Genomic DNA, 12,636 nt, shown 5'->3' on the forward strand with positions numbered 1-12,636 from the left:
TGAAAACATGGATATACTCTTTATTCATCCCCCATACTTTTAAGCCGTTGCATTAGCATTGAATTGAATTCACTTAAATATGCCTTTTTTATTAACAGATCATGAAGTCGCCTCTGCTCCACAGAAAATATGTATTTTGGGTGAACTATTCCATAACTCTTAGAAGTGTGAAAGGAAAAGCATCACAAAGAAATGCACTAGTGTGCTCAGATTGCTCTTTTTGTTGTCTTTGCCATCATACAAGAGAGGATTTAGAAGTACATATACCCTAAGAAGACTGAAATATGTTTAAATACTCCATACACCTGTGTATACACTGTGCACTACTGTGTTCAATCTACTGGGCAATCCTCTTAAACAATAGCTTCAGTTTATGCCAAGGTTACATGACAGGAAGTTACAAGACTTTGAATATTCTACAGTCCATAATATCATCAAAAGATTCTGAGAATCTGGAGAAATCTCTGTGCAAGGAACAAGAACAAAGGTCCAGATTTAATGCTTATCATCTTTTGGCCCTCAGGCAGCACTGCATTAAAAACAGGCATGGTTCTGTACTGGAAATCATTGCATGGGCTCACAAACACTTCCAGAAATCATTGTCTGTCACAACACAGTTCACCATGCCATCCCCAAATGAAAGCTAAGGCTGTGTCATGCAAAGAGCAAGCCATATGTGAACATGATCTGGAAACGCTGCCATCTTCTCTGGGCCAAACTCATTTCAAATAGACAGAGGCACAACGGAAAACTGTTCTGTGGTCAGTTGAATGCAAATTTGAAATTCTTTTTGGAAACCATGAATGCCGTGTCCAACAGACTAGGAGAGAGAGACCATCCAACTTGTTATCAGCACATTGTTCAAAACCCTGCATCGTTGATGGTATGGGGTTACATTAGTGCCAATGGCAGTGACCATCAACTGGTGGTCCGGTTCAGAATACATGCAGAGAAAAAGATGTTGCTGTATCTTTTTTTTTTTCTTCTTCTTCATATAAATGCCCTACAGCTATTAAAACAACTCAAAAACATCTGAGATCAAAACAGTTTTATCAAGAGTGACTTTATGTTTCATCCTTTTTTCAAAAATCTACCTTTCAGTCGTCACTAGCAAATATAATGCTTATTAAACATGAATATATCAGTCCGTTCTTGATTTAAAAAAAAAGAAAAAAGAGGTTTTTTGTGTCAACTTTCATCTTCAGATGTTTTGGATGGCTGTTTTCCTGCTTGGGGTTTTCACTTTTACTACACATCATATTGGCATCAACCCCAGTGATGAACTACATGACAGCCACAGAAATCCATCCATCCATCCATCCATCCATCCATCCATCTATCTTCTTCTGCTTATCCGGGTCCAGGTCGCGGTAGTCTCAGCAGAGAAGCCCAGACACTCCCCTGGGCTTCTCTGCTGAGACACTTCCACTAGCTCCTCTGGGAGGATACCGAGGCGTTCCTAGGCCAGCTGAGAGATGTACTCTCTCCAACACGTCTTGGGTCTGCCCCGGGGTCTCCTCCCAGATGGACATGCCTGAAACACCTTCCCAGGGAGACATCTGGCAGGCATCCTTACAAGATGCCCAAACCACTTCATCTGATCTCATTGCTAGAACCTAAAAATTACATACATTCAAAAGAAAAGAAAATATTTCAACAAAGATATGTTAATTAGGCAAGTATTTAAAAAAACATTTTGTTAATTTGAAAGTTTGGCCCCTAAATTACCTGATTAGGAAAAAGCTGGCCCTTGTGTAGAACTAATTGATGACCCCTGACCTATGGCATGGGCAGCTTATACATCTAGAAAGGCACGGTCAGTGCTGAAGTATAAGAGCAACATATGCTCCCATCCAGACAACGTCTCTTTCAGGGAAGGCCTTTCACATTTCAGCAAGACAATCCTCAACCACATACCACATCCACCACAACAGCATGGCTTCACAGTATAAGAGTCCGGGTGCCTGCAGTCCTGACCTTTCACCAGTAGAGAACATTTAGGGCGTCTGTAATGCAAAAAATCCAGCAAAGAAGGCCCAGTACTGTTGAGCAGCTTGAATCCTACATCAGAAAAGTATGGGACAACATTCCTCTCCCAAAACTCCATCAGCTGGTCTCCTCACATCCTGGATGTTTAGACTGTTGTTTTATTTACATGCTATTTTTCATTAAATGGTCAAATGTCCCACTCTACTGTGAATAAAATATGGGTTTGTGAGATTTGCAAACCACTGCTTTCTGTTTTAATTTACATTTTACATACTTTTTTAAAATTGAGGTTGTATAAACTTGTATTTTGGGAAAACAAGAAACATTTCTCCTCTTTATAATATATCAAAGGTGTTTTATGTTACTATAAAGATAGCTCCTGAAACATACAAGCATATCAGCTTATATCTGAAAACACTAACATATCAGCGCTACAGAGGAGGCTTTATCTGCAATCATTACAACAAAGCATAAGATGAAAGGTGACCTTTTGCACCTGTACGGCCAGCTAATGCCCAACACGTCGTCCTGTAACTTTAAGCTCTCTTTGAAGTGAGCAAACGGTGGGAATTGTATCTGAGATCAGCACTCGTGCCATCCTGTGACATCTGGGACTCGAGCGGTCCAGGAATGTGCCTGACTGCCCTTCATGGAGGTTCATGTACGGTACTGTATGTGGGACTGATATCAGAGGCATGAGGACATGGTTTAAAGGTAATTACCATAAGCTGTGTCCTTCAGGGTGGAAATGCCGGTGGGTTTCTGGGATGTGGTTCTAATGAATGGCATCCTCTGACAGAAAGTGGATGCCTGTCATTGATATTAGTGCTATGTGTTTGAGGCTGACACCTCAGTTTGAGCTCTTATTACATACAGATCTTTCTTTTCTTTCAAAGTCTTCTCACAGGACTTTATTTTCACTGAAGGTATATTGTGATCGTGTATGTGAGCTGAAAGTACATAACATCCAGCTAGTGACAATGTGGCCCTTCCATCTATAACATCAAACATGTCTAAGGAGGGGTAAATCTGGCCTAAAATCAGGCTTTAAAAAGTGCAACCAGCCTTAAAGACATGATGTAAATCTGGGTAATGTTCTCCCACAGAAATTATGCATGCATGCCTCAGGAAAAACACCAAAACTGAGCCTTAAAACCCCTCCAGATTCCCTGTTTGACATCCTGATGCAGCACCGGCCTGAATGAAGTCATCTAAACTGTACTCCCTCAGTCTAAACTATCAACATGTCCTGTGTATTCACTGGATTTTTTTTAATACAACACACTTCGGGGGAGCTAAACAGTTTGTCCCTGGAAAGGTTTCCTACTTATGAAAAAAGATAAATCCAAACAGAGGCCGGGAAAGACACTTTACACATTACATATATTTGCACATCTAAGTGGGAAATCTGTGTTTAACCTCAAGTCTAAATAATGATATTTATTTATCTACTGGATTTTAGCAGCTACTCCCAAGAATTTTTTCAGGGAATTAAAGGTACAACCCCAACTATACTTAAGAAAAATGCTAATTTTGATTCATCTGACCACAGAACAGTTTTCCATTTCTCAGTCCATTTTAAACGAGCTTTGGCCCAGAGAGGACAGCGGTGTGTCTGGATCGTGTTCACATATATGTTCTCTTTTGCATGACACAGCTTTGAGTTGCATTTGTGGATGGCACAGGGAACTGTGTGATGATTTTTAAAAGTGTTCCTGAGCCCATGCAGTGATTTCCAGTGTAGAATCATGCCTGTTTTTAATGCATTGCTGCCTGAGAGTCCAAAGATCACAAGCGCCCCCTCCAAAAAATAGATTTAAATTGTTATACTGATAAAATCCTAAAAAGAAGCCTATGCACGCTTTTCTTATCAAAAGACCTTTGCATAAACTACTTAATAATTGCTATATCATGGTTTTTCAGCAGCCTCAGAACAGACAAAGCCATGTGGCCCCCCCCAAAGATCTTTGGCGCCCACCCTGGAGGACCCACACAGAAAAAAAGTGATAAACTGCTGTCAGAAATACACATGAATTTGAAATGTATTCATCGTTAAAAGCCAAACACAATAGCCCCAACCACAAGTGTTATTTGGAAAAGACCTTGGTATGAACCATTCGTATAGGTTTTACCTTGATTTTAGGTTGTCTGAGTGAACCTAATTTTAACAACCTCAGAGCTGACAGACCATTGCCCTCCCCTGAAATCTCTAGCGCCCCCTCAAGGGGGTCCTGGGAACCAAGACTCCAGAAGGTGGTATATTCAAAGTCTAACACTAACAATATTCGACATGTTTTTCATGCTGATGAACCTCTGCCTTTACTTCGGAGTGACTCTCCTTCTCTAAAATCCTGCTTTTATACCCAGTCATGTTACTGACACATTGCCAGTTAATTTAATTAGTTGCAAAACGCTCCTCCAGCCATTTTTATTAGTACCACTTACTTTTCCAGCCTTCTGTTGCCCTGTCCCTACTTTTTTTGAGATGCCATCAAACTCAAACTGGGCTAACGGGTTAAATTGTGAATAATGTGTGAAGTAATGAGATTTGCAAATCATTGCATTCTGTTTTTGACATTTTACAGAGTGTCCCAATACTCTTGCTGTCTAAAAAATACAAATTTCTGAAGTTTTTGGCTTAATGTGTATGAAGGCCTTGCTGCCACCACAGCAAGTTACAAAGACAAATCATCCAATAAATACTGGATGATGATTTGCCATGAAATGTTAAACAAGCATTGGATGGCCTCAGAGGATAAATTCCAACAAAATGACCTTTTGACCTTTTAGCAAGCTTAACCAGAAAGCCACATTTACAGATCAAATCTTCTGTGATCAGCAGGAAAGACAAGGGCATGGATGTTCAAGTTCACAGAGAACGTCAGTCCTGCTGCATTTATCTCTTTTTCCACCATAAGGCCAAAGTTTTTGACCTTATGTTCACAGATAATTCCACAGAATCAAATGCTTAAAGGGATTAGATCTTGCTTATATATTAGCATGCTAATGTAGCAACTATCGAAAACACATTTCCAGATAAGTATGGAGAATGTTGCTGACCTTTATAAGTTTACTTTCTACCATAGGTTCTTTGCAAATGATGCCACATGGCAGCGAAGAGCACCCCTTGGGGGGCAAGTAGTGATGTCTGCATGGAGAAATGGGGGATTCTGAGTTCATTAAGACAGGATTTCTGCAGAGAGACAGAAAATATTAGGACAGAGAGTTGGGGGAAGACATGCACCAATCAGTGTTGAGAGCAGGAATCGATCCTGTGACCAGTGTGCCAAGGACCAGTGTCTCCACATATGGGCACCCGCTCTACCCTATGAACTGAACCAGCGCCCCAAAAATGCCCTGTTTTGAGATATTTATGTCTTGGCCAAGCCTCCACCTAAGCCTGGACGAGCCGTTACGTAACACTCATTTATGATCCATTTCCACAATGCAGTCCGGTTTGGTTCAGTACAGTTTTGCCATGGTTTTAACACGAGGCCCTGATCAACTGACTAACCACCAACCTCTCACATTGTGATGGGCAATCTGTCTCTTTAAAGAGATCCAGATCATTATGCTCAGCTCGGCAGAGCAGGTCGCTCTTCATTTGGTAACAGATTGGCTTTTTAAATGAATGATTAACTAACGACAAAGAATAGAGGAATGGAAACTGGCACTCAAACAGGAGCTAGCTACAGTAGCTTGCATTAAAGAGCCATTTTGTAGGACATTTTTATTCATGAAAGACATCATCATCATTCGGTTGCTTACCCCACAACCATTGCTTCAATTAAAATCATGTTTGTTGAAAAAAATATGGACTTTTTGCATGTTAAAGGGGCTCAGCTCTCTCGTCAGACTCTCATCTCCCTTCATCTCTCTAGAGGGTCGCCTACACACCAGGCAAATCAGTTAAACTGTATTTAAAATCACTGCTTTGTGAAGTGTAGTGATCACACTAAATGTAATGTGGAAATTTTCTGATGATAGAGTTTTAGAGTGCTACTTTTTCATCTGTTTCCACTTATTATTAATGGCTGTCCCCCACTTCCTGCCCCCCAACGGACATTCTGGATCACATTACTGTCAACAATCTATAATTTGGACCTTTAATCTCATACCCTTTACAATTCAGTCTTATAAAACATTGCAGTGTTGATCAAATCAATCTATTTTCCCACTGTTATTGGAAAACAAAACAATGCCAAACATAAGTTTTTGGCACCAAAAAGACAGAGTTAAGCAAATATTTCTGTCCTCATCAACAGCAATAAAGTAGCATTGGGTTAAGTTTTTTTTGAGGTGTGTTTTTGAACTCTTTACATGCCATTAAACTCCTAATCAGCCATGGTGGGACACATGCAGTCAAGCTGAGAGACCTCATGTTATCAGGTCTCCTAGTACCGGATAAACCCACACTAAACACAACCGCCCACTCGTTCAGGCCTCCAAACAGACTTGTGTGTTGTTTTGGTGGAAAGATCTGGAGGCATTGTTTACACCACAGAGTTTACAAGGATTGAGAGTCATTACAAGCAGGAATCCGACTAAATTAGACTAGCTCCCTTGTGAAAACACTACAATACTGGATTTCAAAACCATGAAACCCCAGCAGAAAATGGGGAGCAGTGCACAGAGAAGCTAAAATAACTTGGCTATTAATCTGTCTTTGTTTGATTTTCAACCACAGAGCGGAGCATTATGCTGAATTCATAAGAGACATCTTTATGGTCAGTGTGCCAAACAGTCCCAGCATGTAAATATCCTGTCTTTGATTCAACAGAGGCAGTTTTGATGAGGGGGAGGCCGTGCCCCCAGGCCAGCCCCTCTGGTTTTCCCCCTTGTATGGATGGATAAACCAGCTGCATCACTATAAAATGACATAATATGGGAGTTTTTGTCCCTGAAAATTAGCATGGAAATGAAGTGGAAAATGGGATATAAATGGAAATGTGGGTGAAGAGGAGGCTGGTGGCAACAATGGGAGGGTTTACACAGAACCAGCGCTATGTGGACCGCGAAGGAGTGAGAGGGAGACATCAACAAGGCTCCTCTGTGTCTCCTCAAAGCCATCCTGCTCTCAGAACAAAACAATGTCTCCCACAACACTTGTTGGTTTCCATGAGATGTCCTTGGCCACTAAAAGAGCGGCTGGTTTTATGGAGTCAGAGTGTGAATGAACATGAATGTGAATACCAGCACATTTGCATCTTGCATCTGCGACCCCATTTTAGTGAGTAAGTAAAGGTCAAAGCAAGTGTTATAAACCTCAAAACTAAATGTTGGAAAAATAGATTCCACTTGTTTTAAGGTGTAAAAACATTTTACAAATAGCCTCTTTGTCTTTGTGGTCCAAATGCAGAATTTGCAACAGAGCCATTATTTGACATACTTCCTTACTTAGATTTTTAATCCCAAGCTTCTCTTCTACTTCCAGCTAAGGCCACCCATAAGGGGGAGAAAGGGAAGAGCTTTCATTGGGCACCCAGGTCAGGACAGGTATGGGAGCAAATGTTGCTTCCACACTTGGTCCTGTACTACCCTGGCCTCCTGATAGACATCATCCAGACCTACGCCAGGCCCATGCCCCATCTCTCCCTTCCACGTTAGCATTAGCCACACTGACTTGCCAACAATGCCAAGGCCTCACAAGAGAATAGTAGGACTGGAGGAACCAAGGACTGAAAGACTCTGACTCTCACCCACAATACCTTGCAACTCGGTGGTTGATCTCAGGTTTGCAGTCAGTGGATTGTATTACCAAGGTAGGTGAACTCTCCATGGCAAAAACATGGTCAATTATTAAGTTAATCTACTGCAACCATATTTTACTTTAAACAAAAAACATTCTTGTTAAAGAGATATTTTAATATTTTTCAAGTTGGATTGTTTAAGGTACTTGGCACACCAGATCCATCTGGAAAACCTTCAATACTAAGCGTTTTGGAAAAACGAGGATTTGAAAAAACTCAAATCAAAAGTGTGACTGGATGAACTTTCTGTTGCACATCTTTATGGGCCAATCAGAGCAACAAAACACATGATGTAGCCATGACCGAAGTGCGCGTGCGCAGCTAGCAAGGAATAACACGAAACATGGCGACTATAGACATGTCAGTACACAACTTTTGTCGTTTTTGGAAAGAAAACAACAAACTGCTGTTCTTTGTTCTTCCTTTAACAAAGAAATGTCGTCAAGTTCTGAATAAACTGGTGCTTTAGCAGCATCCACGCTTATCTCTTCTGCCATAATTGCACAGGCCTCTTGTTGCTGCTTGCTTATGTCACGACTCCACCACGCCTGAAAGTACTGCCTGTCATCACTGATTGGTCCTGTCACTTTCTAACCGGGCCCAACGGATCAGGCGGGAGCTTTACAAGATGGATTCTCCAGTGAGAAACAAGGAAACAGATGTCTCCATCTGCTTTGCAAGGTTAGGTACTGGTATTAGCCTCCACAGATTTAAGTGTGTTGCCCCTTTAAGGAGAGCTGTGGTAGGAAGCTAGGCTATACAGCGCTACAGTTGCGCTGCATGTTTTAGCCGATTTTAAGGAAAAATACGCCTACATGAAAAATATGTCAACAGATTTGACAGAAACCTAGAATTTGGATTCAGGTACACAGAGGCTTGTTAGAATATTTAATTGTATGTATTCTTGTGAAAATGATACATTTAATTGTCTTACTTTTAAATGTAACAACTGTGTCACTGGATGATAAAAAATAAATTTATAAAATAATCCCATTTATTTTCTCCATAGCACATTTGATTATGAGCCTCTATTATCAAGAGTATCAAAGGTAGACTCACCATTCACTACTTCAGTATGAAATGATGATATATACTCATATAGAAGCCAAAAGATTACAAGATATTATCCCTGTTTAAAAAAACATAGTTTATTTGTGATCAAAGCCAAAAATACTACAATACCAACAATCCTTGAGTATCACGGCAGCATCTCTGATTGGTGGGATCTCCAGTTACCATGGAAATGTCCACCAAGCCGCGAACAAAGGCTGTAGGCAGTTGATGATGACGATACTGCCATAGTATGAAGAGGTAAATACTCAAACTATGATATATTACAAGATTACAATTTCAAATATAATCAGTGTAAAAAAAGCTATAAATAACAACAAATAAAATATATCGCAATGGATTGTGGGATATGTAGTTCCTTCCTTCTTGTAAAGAAATATGCACACAGTCTTGCACCTTTGCCTTTTTCTCCATTTTCAAGCGCCGTTTTTGTGCTGAACCAAATTTATGGTCATCAGTACACAGGTAGCTGTTTAAGGCCCATTTGTGCTCAACGTTAAATATGGATCCAGATACGGACGGAGCCTTCGGTCCGTGCTCCGCGTTCGTTTCATCCGTATTTCTGCACGTTTCCATAAAGCTTAGGGATACGGGCCAAACGGAGCAGTACCACCGGAAACCGTGAGGGCAGTGTTGCTGTCACTACCCGACACGTAGCTCTAGTGAGACACGAAGAAGAAATAACAATGTCGGAACTTTTTAAAGAAAAGTTGAACGAGTTGGTTTGAAACGCTGCCTCCATTTTTGTCTTATATGCAAGAGGTACATTATCAATACCTCCTCCACAGTCGCAATGTTTGTTTTTGAGTTTGTTGTTGTCATAAACTTTTGACTCTGGACTGTGTTGTTTTGTGTTGTCTGTGTTGTTTTGAAGCATGGCTAGCAATGCTGACATACTGAGTATAAAACATGTCTTTCATTAAACACGAACTTTTTTATGTGCTTTTGTCATGTTGCCAAATTTAAAGGGAGACTATGAATATAAAGTGCACATTTTTCATCAAATTGATCTGTACTGGTTCGAAATTTGACATTACCAGCTGCTTACTGGGCGCCGAACGTGTCTGGCCCGGCTACATTTCTTAATTTTCAAATTTGGCCCAGTTGAATTTCTAATTGAATAGCCCTGCTCTAGACCCCCACTCCAACATAGCCCTCCACCCTGAATTTTGGCTTGCATGACACCCCTGTATGTGTATACAGATTTCAATGCATGTAGCTCACATGGGCTTCTGTGTGATTGAACTGCCTCACTTTGATCACTTTTTTGGGCCTTACATAAAGATAGATACACCTGCTGTTTCCTGTATTTCCACCTGTTGTAAATCATTAAATGCTGCATTCTGCTGAGTCTGTGTATCTGTGAGTGGGAGCATTTAGACTCAGCTTTGTGTTTAATCTGGCAGCTCAGCTGTGCTGGTGCAGCTGCATGGCAGCTCCTTCTCTTCAGTGCTGCTGGTCAAAAACAGCCCTATAAATGCTATTGTGCTCACCTGATTGATCTTTCACAACCCAGACAGGCTGAGTTTGGAGGGCGATGGTGGGGAATGGTCGGTGAACAAACAAGCGGGCCAGTGTCTGCGGCGGAGGAGGTTGGGCCGCAGGTGGCTAGGAGGCACGCTCGGGTTGGCGCACTAGTCCTCATCAGATGCCAACAGTGACATTTCCTGACTATGGCTATACACAAGCAGGCATCCCAGCAACGGTGCGGCGTCCTGGGGGAATGAAGAACAGGCCCTGGGCGGGTTTTACAGCACACACAGACGGAGGGGGAGGAGGAGATGTATAGAAGCACAGAATACACAAACGCATGCATTAAACATGACACAGACTCTACATTAAACAAGCTAATAAAGATCTCTTTCACCTCCATTGAAGCTCATCTGCTGCTTTGAGCAGGCACAGATCAGCTGAGGGGAGTGAAGCCTGTCTGGGTGCTGAATGAACATCACTGCCAGGAATTCCACAGGGGTGGTGCTCGGGTGGGAAATCACTGATGTGCTTGGTGTTTAAAGCCCTACAGGCAGCGGCCTCAGGAGGAGGTGCAAATCAAAGTCCTTTGTTGTCAACAGAAATGACTCATAAATAAGCTTTTCAGTGCAGTTAAATACTGTAAGTTGCTCTTTTTCTGATTTTCCATAACCAAGGCACTGTGCCATAGGGCAGCTCTCCAAGAGCAACCTGATATGAAGAACTTTAACGCCCTAAACAATGGGATATTTTCAGGAAGGTTGCAAGTTCAAATAATCCTTTTAAGGAAGTGTTATTTTCTTTTAAAAATCATGTAAGAAAAACATCTCTGGAGCTATTTTCAGGTAGGTATTGTTTGCTGAGGAAATATTGTGCTAAAAAAATCAGACTGGTTGGTTTTTACGTAAGCAGGACACGAAGCAGCCCTGGGGGGGTCCAGATTTGGCACTATGATGTGGTAAGGAAGTGACATAAATAAGACAACTTGCGTAGAGTTGGTATTATTTTTGGTCACGCTAAACTGGTCTGCAGGTACAGACACGCAAGCCAGTTACAAGGACATGAGAAATAATGGCATACAGTGTTGCATTGGGGATTATTTTTCGTGGCTGCTCTTCCTCAGGAGTGTACCTCACGCAGAACAGACCAGGACTCCACAGTGACCTCCAGCCAGAGAGTATTTCTGTTTTAAAGGGGCTGTGGTGCTCAGCCAAACCCTCAGGATGGACGTTGAGCCTTGAGGCTAATTTGGCGAAGGAGCCAAATCCGTTGTGTGACAACTTTTGTGTCTGTGTCGTGATACAATCTGGGTCAAAAGACTTTTCCAGAGTTGTTTTCACGCATGCACTCCTGAGGCAGGATGTGGTTAAAAAAGGAATGGCATTAACATGACAGATTTTGCTTTTATATCAATGCTACGTGAAGAAAATTCACCATACACCCATAAAGATTGTACAAGCCACAGGATGCACTCAGTGAATTTTCTACTATTTCTACTACTACCAGCAATGTTCCTGTTTGTCTTCACACGTGAAGCTTATGCTGGAAATTTTAATACATTTCAGCATGACTGTGTAAAAACATTCAACATGAGTGTAAAAGAGAAAAGAGAATGTTCTCAAAAGTTCCTTATGCCCATTCATAGTGGGGCTGATCGCCCCAAACTGTGCTGAAGCAGGACCCCCTTCTAAGTCCACCTGCTGACCTCGCATTGCTCTAAGCCACTGGTGTGCCTTGAGCCAAGTCTTTGTTTGCCATGGGAATATATACAACCGTAAGTATTTAGTACAAATATACAATAACTTAGGTTCAGTCTGGACCACTTTTTCAAGAAACACACATGATTTGTGGTTATAAATAGTTTTTATTTATTATTGACATTGATAAAGTCAGAGGCAGAATAAAAGAGGAGCTGGGGTGGAGCAGGGTTGTAAAAAGGGGCTTGCAGAGGGAGCAGCGATGCGTAGCAAGTATAGACTGTAGAAAGAATTGGACAAACCCTGTGTGACGTCAGCCATCTGCTTACAGTAGGCGGATTCAAACTGCTTTTGAAGCCAATCCACGGCGGCTTCCATATTGAAATCGCTGTCCCAACTGAACTTTGGATCACCCTAACAGCCCGCCCACAAAGCTCGACTTCCTTTCAGCTAGCTAGCATTCTGCTTGACAGAAATGTAGCTTCTATCTGTCAAGCTATCTGTCACTCAAATGAGACGCACCAATCAGTGCACAGTGAGATTTTTCCTAAATATAATCTAAACCATTGTGGTACAAAAAAAAATTCACCCCTGTGCAGTGAGAGGACATGAAAACATTAGCGAATGAGACATGTTTGGACTTGTAAACCAGTTTATTT

Source organism: Cheilinus undulatus, linkage group 20, assembly GCF_018320785.1.
Source record: "Cheilinus undulatus linkage group 20, ASM1832078v1, whole genome shotgun sequence".
Taxonomy (NCBI): Eukaryota; Metazoa; Chordata; class Actinopteri; order Labriformes; family Labridae; genus Cheilinus; species Cheilinus undulatus.